We start from the raw sequence: 6,887 nt of genomic DNA on the forward strand, positions 1-6,887 counted from the left end.
TCCTTTCAATACTTTGAATATATCATGCTACTCTCTTATGGCCTACAAAATTTCTGCTGAAAAATGCAGATAGTCTTATGGTATTTCCCTTTGTATCTAACTGTCTCCTTTTTCTTTTGCTGTTTTTAAAATTCTCTATTATTACTTTTGGCCATTTCAATTACTATGTGTCTTGGTGTGGACCTCCTTGGGTTGATTTTGGACCTGGATATTGGTTTCTGTCCCCAGATTAGGGAAGTTTTCAACTAATATTTCTTTAAATAAATTTTCTTCCCCCTTTCTCTCTCTTCTTCTGGGATCCCTATACTGTGAATTTTATTATGTTTGATGATGTTGTTGAATTCCTTGTATATTTTCATTCATTCATTATTATTATTTCTCTCTCCTGTTCAGCTTGATTGCTTTCCATTACTCTGTCCTCTTGGTCACTGATCCATTCTTCTGCTTCTTCTAGCCTACTATTTGTTCCATCTAGTGTATTTTTAAATTTCAGTTATTGTGTTTTTCAGCTCTGATTGTTTTTATTTCTTTCTCTCTGTTTTTAAATTTATTTCTTTTATGAGAGAGAGCGAGAGCGGGTGTGCAGGAGTGGGGGAGGGGGACAGAGGGAGAGAGAGAGAAGGAGAGAGAGAGAGGGAGAATATTAAGCAGGCTCCATGCTCAGCGTGAAGCCAGACACAGGGCTTGATCCCATGACCCTGGGATCATGCCCTGAGCCGAAATCAAGAGTTGGATGCTCAACTGACAGTGCACCCAGGTGCACAAATTTCTTTGTTAAGTGTATCACTGAGGTCCTCCACTATTTTCTCTAGTCCAATGAGTATCTTCATAAACTTTAAATTCTCTATCAGGCATATTATCTCTGTTTTGCTTAGCTCTCTTGCTGTGGTTTTGTCCTGTCCTTTCATTTGGGACATATTCCTCTGTCTCCTCATTTTGTGTGACTGTCCATGTCTGTTTCTCTGTGTTAGGAAAGTCAAGTATGTCTCCTGCTCTTGCAAGTCGTGGCCTTGTGAAGAAGAGGTCCTGTAGTGCCCTGCAGTGCAGTGTCCCCTGTTTACCAGATACTGGCCCTTTAAGGGTGTCTCCTGTGTGAGTTGCGTGCACCCTGCTGTTGTGGCTGAGCCATTTTTGGCTTTAGACCAGTTGTCTGCAATGGCTCTCTTTACCTTTGTGGGAAGTGTTTAGTCCCTGGACTGTTAGTGGACCAGTCTGGGGCTGCATTTGCCAGATATGCAGTAGCACCAAACTGCAGGATGATTTCCCTGTGTTGTCCCAAGAAGCTTTTGTTGGTGAGCGGGGCCTGTAGTCAGGCCCCAACCCCATTGCTGGTGCCTCAGTTGGACTGATGTGTGTGGTTATCTTCCTCTCTCTGCAGCGCTGCAGTCACTTTAGAGTGGTGCTGGCCACTGTCAGGGCTACGTGCACACTGCCAGACTTGGAGCACTGTTTCAGATTGGCCCTGGCCAAGGGTAAATTGGAGGTGGCAGGCCCACAGGAGAATGTAGGGGTAGGGAGCATGGGGCCAGTAAAACCCATACTGGTCCACTGTGGGAGAGGAACCTGCAGCTGCTGGGGACAGAGGCAGGCTGAATTGGAGGGCAAGGAAGTGCATGGGGGCAGGATGTGTGGTGTTAGCAAGATTTGTGTGGGCCTGCTTGTGAGAGGAGACCTGGAATGAAGGCCTGGCTGGAGGGGGCATATCGGAGAATGTGGGGGTGGGGGTACTGTTAGCAAGTTAGGTGGAGAGTGTTGGCACTGTGCTGGTTCCAGCAGGTGTCCCTGTGTCTAGGCTGGGGAGCAGGGGAGGGAATTGGTACCCACCAGTTTATTTGTTCCTGAAGAAGTATCCCAACCACACCTGCCCCTCTAGCACTGGCTGAGATTAGTAAACGAATCCCCACCTATATACCCCAGGCGTTTTTCGAACTGCCGTTTCTATGCTGTGTCTCTGTGGGTTGGTTTGTTATACCATCTCTTTAAGGTCAAGGACTCAGTTTCCTCTTACCCTCCAGCTCTCCCAGAGTCCAGCCCACTGATTCTTAAAATTCCGGGTGGTTAACCTCATTGATGGTAAGAATTCGTGAAATTTGGCCCCTCTGGTTTTCAAAGCCAAATGTTATGGGCATTTGTCTTTCCTGTGCAGGTCCCCCATGCATGGCTGCCTGGTGTGAGGGTCTGTTTATTTCCCCTCTTGGTGCTTGCTGGTCCCTCTCTCCCATGGACAGTCCTGTGCTCTGTTCAGCTCCTGACCACATCTCAGCCTTTTCCTATACTCTCTGATATGCCCTTCTCTACATTTAGTGGTGGCGAGTCTGTTCTGCCAGTTTTCAGGGTTATTTACACTAATGTGGGTGTTACCTAGTTGTATCCACAGGATGAGGTGAGCCTAGTGTCTTCTTACTTCACCATCTTCCCCTATAAGACTTTATTCTTTTTATTTATTCATTCATTCATTCATTTATTTTTTAATTTACATGCAAAGTAGTTAGCATATAGTACAACAATGATTTCAGGAGCAGATTCTTTAGTGCCCCTTACCCATTTAGCCCATCCCCCCTCCCACAACCCCTCCAGTAACCCTCTGTTTGTTCTCCATATTTAAGAGTCCCTTATGTTTTGTCCCCCTCCCTGTTTTTATATTATTTTTGCTTCCTTTCCCTTGTGTTCATCTGTCTTGTATCTTAAATTCCTCATATGAGAGAAGTCATATAATATTTGTCTTTCTCTGACTAATTTTGCTTAGCATAATACCCTCTAGTTCCTTCCATGTAGTTGCAAATGGCAAGATTCCATTCTTTTTGATTGTTGAGTAATATTCTAGTGTGTGTGTGTGTGTGTGTGTGTGTGTGTGTGTGTGTACCACATCTGTATCCATTTATCTGTCGATAAATTTGGGCTCTTTCCATACTTTGGCTATTGTTGATAGTGATGCTATAAATACTGGGGTGCATGTGCCCCTTGGAAACAGCACACCTGTATCCCTTGGATAAATACCTAGTAGTGCAATTGCTGGGTTGTAGGGTAGTTCTATTTTTAATTTTTTGAGGAACCTCCATACTATCTTCCAGAGGGGCTGCACTAGCTTGCATTCCCACCAAAAATGCAAAAGAGATCCTCTTTCTCTGCATCCTCGCCAACATCTGTTGTTGCCTGAGTTGTTAATGTTAGCCATTCTGCAGGTGTGAGGTGGTATCTCATGGTGGTTTTGATTTGTATTTCCCTGATGATGAGTGATATTGAACATTTTTTCATGTGTCGGTTGGCCATCTGCATGTTTTCTTCGGAGAAGTTGTAAGACTTTATTCTTAATTTATTATTATTTTTAAAGTTTATTTATTGTGTGTGTGTGTGTGTGTGGGTGGGTGGGTGAGAGAGAGAGAGAGAGAGAGAGAGAGAGAGAGGAAGAGAGAGAGAGACAATCTCAATCAGACTCTGATGTGGGGCTCGAGCCCACAAACCATGAGATCGTGACCTGAGCCAAAATCAGGAGTTGAACACTTAACTGACTAAGACACCCAGGCACCCCTTGGGCTTTATTCTTTAAAGCTGTATCGATATGGATACAGCTGTATAATTTCTCACATTTGCTTTAAGACTTGCCCCTTACAAATAAGCTTTATATTTTTAAGAAAAATGCAAGCAATCACCAAATAGCTCTTGTATATGGGTGTTGTACTAGGTGGAGAGTGTTAGGAGCATATAGGAATTAATTAATTTTGTATCATGATTTTCCTTAATTGTTACCCATAGCTCAAGATGCCTTGGTATCCAAATGATTCTTACAAAAATTTTAATACAGAGTGAGCTTGGAACCTCCTAGGATATTGTGAATTATTGTTAGTGGAACCTTATTAAAAATCATACAAAAATTATTGCTTGTGGAAAGAAGATATTGAAACTAAAATCTCAGTATAGCAAAAACTTTCTACTAGACTCTTCTTGCTCCATGAACCTTCAGTAGAACAAAATTTTCCTATATCTCAAATTATGTATGTATGTCATAACTGAGTAGTAAAATTCTTTCTATATTCTGGCACAATTCATTTATCAGAATGTGTTTTGTAAACATTTGCTCCCATCCTGTTTTTCATTGCAGTCTTTTTTAAAAAAATATAATTTATTGTTGAGGCACCTGGGTGGCTCAGTCAGTTCAGCGTCTGACTTCAGCCCAGATCATGATCTCCCTGCCCATGAGTTCAGGCCCCGCTTCGGGCTCTGTGTTGACAGCTCAGAGCCTGAAGCCTGTTTCAGGTTCTGTGTCTCACTCTCTCTCTGCCCGTCCCCTGCTCACGCTCTGTCTCTCTGTCTCTGAAAAATGAATAAACTTTAAAAAAAAAATAAAAAATAAATCTTTGTCAAGTTAGCTAACATACAGTGTATATAGTGTTCATTGCATTCTTTGATTTTACAGCCTAAATATATGGTTTATTGCAAATAGAATCTGAAGAGCATGATATTGGCATTTGTTTTTAAAATGTTTTATTATGGAAATGTAAAAATATACATGAATTTAGAGAGAATACAGTAACTTTGCCCTTAAATGTACAGTCTGATGTGTTTTGACAAATGTGTAATCATATAATACATTTAAGGTATGGAAAGTTTCCAGCATTTTCTTTGTGCTTTTTATAAGTCAGTCCTCCCCCACTCCCCGCACTAGAGCTCTGTCAACTGATTTCTATTCTGTGATTTTGCTTTTTCCACAATGTTATATAAATGGAATCGAACAGTATGTATCCTTGTAGTCTGGCTTCGTTCACTTGGCATAACACTTTTGAGAACCATTCATGTATCCAAAGTTTATTCCTTTTTATTATTGAGAAGCATTCCATTTCATGGATGTAGGACAATTTATTTATCCATTGCATAGTTGATAGATGTTTGGATTGTGTCTAGATTTTTGGCAATTATGAATAAAGCTTCTATAGAGATTTGCATAATGGTGTTTGTGTGGATATAAGTTTTCATTTTTGTTAGGTACATACCTTGGGTTCATATTACTGTTGGGTCATATGTTAAGTGTATGTTTAACTTTATTAGAAAATGTCAAATTGTTTTCTAAAGTGGCTGTACCATTTTGTATTTTCACCAATAATATATGAGAGTTCTGATCCCTCCACTCTGTTGCCGGTACTTGGTATTGTTAATTATTTCTAAAATTAAGTTTTAGCTCATGTAATAGGTATAAAGTGGTATCTTATGGTAGTTTTAATTTGTATTTCCCTAATTACTAATGACAGTGAGCATTTCTCCCAAATACTTATTTACCACCTGTATTTCTACTTTGGTGAAGTATATGTTTTTGTCCTCTCCCCTTTTTAAAAATTGGATTGTTTGATTTTTTAATAATTAAATTCTAAGAATTCTTTATACATTCTGAACACAGTTCTTTTATCAGACATGTGTTTTGCAATTATTTCTTCCACTCCATGGTTCATTTTTGCCCCTTCTTTATTTTTTTTTAAGTTTATGTATTTATTTATTTATTTAGAGAGAGAGAGAGAGGGAGAGAAGGAGGGAGAGAGAGAGAGAGAGAGAGAGAGAGAGAGAGAGAGAGAGGAGAGAATTCCAAGCAGGCTCTTCACTGGCAGCGCAGAGCTCCATACTGGGCTCAACTCATGATCCGTGAGATTATGAGCTGAGATGAAATCAAGAGTTGGGGGCTTACCTGACTGAGCTACCTGGGTGGTGCCATTTTTGCCTTGTCTTATAAAGTATCTTTTGAGGAGCAGAAGTTTTCAATTATGACACAAGCCAATTTATCATTTATAAAAATGGATTGTACATTTGGTGTCATATCTAAGAAATCTTTTCCTAATCTAAGGTCACATTTTTCTCCTATGTTTCCTTCTGAAAGTTTTATAATTTTAGGCTTACATTTAGGTCTGTGATCTATTTTAAGTTTCCTTTTGTATATGGTGTGAAGTAAGGGTCAAGGTTTATTTATGTGTTTTTTTGCAAATGGAAAACCCAATTAATTGTTTCAGCATTTTTTGTTAAAAAATAATTTACCCATTAAACTGCCTTGGCACCTTTATTGAAAGTCAATTGACTATGTATTTGTGAGCCTGTTTCTGGACTCTATTGTGCTCCATTTTGCCAATGGCACACCGTCGTGATTACTGTGGCTTGATAGTTAAGTCTCGAGGTCAGATAGTTTGACTCTTGAACTCAATTTTTATTAAAATTTTTTTTTCTAACGTTTATTTATTATTGAGAGACACAGAGAGACAGAGCATGAGCATGGGAGGGGCAGAGAGAGGAGGAGACACAGAATCCAAAGCCGGCTCCAGGCTCTGAGCTGTCAGCACAGAGCCTGACGCGGGGCTCGAACTCACAAACTGAGAGATCATGACCTAAGCCGAAGTTGGACGCTTAACCGACTGAGCCACCCATGCGCCCTGCTCAATTTTTATTTTTTAAAAAATTATTTTGGATGTTCCTGCCTTCTTTTATGATTCCATTTTATCTCCACTATTGTTTTACTAATTATCTCTTTTTAAAAATAGTGGTTTCCCATGGCACATGGGTGGCTTGGTCAGTTGAGCGTCTGACTTCAGCTCAGGTCATGATCTCGGGGTTCGTGGGTTCAAGCCCCACATTGGGCTCTCTGCTGTCAGTGGAGAGCCTGCTTGGGATCTTCTGTTCCCCTCTCTGCCCCTCCCCCACTTGCACTCTCTCAAAAATAAAGAAAACTTTAAAAAATAGTGGTTTCCCTATGATTTACAATATGCATCTAACAGTCCATAAACTTATAAACAGTTAGTAAACTATCACCAAATAATTTAGTATAATTCAGTTAAAAGAAACTTTTAACAGTAAACTTTATTTCTTCTCTCCCCTACTGTGTGCTCTTAATGTAATACATTTTACTTCTACAATGT

Source organism: Panthera onca, chromosome B2 (genome assembly GCF_046562875.1).
Source record: "Panthera onca isolate mPanOnc1 chromosome B2, mPanOnc1 haplotype 2, whole genome shotgun sequence".
NCBI lineage: Eukaryota > Metazoa > Chordata > Mammalia > Carnivora > Felidae > Panthera > Panthera onca.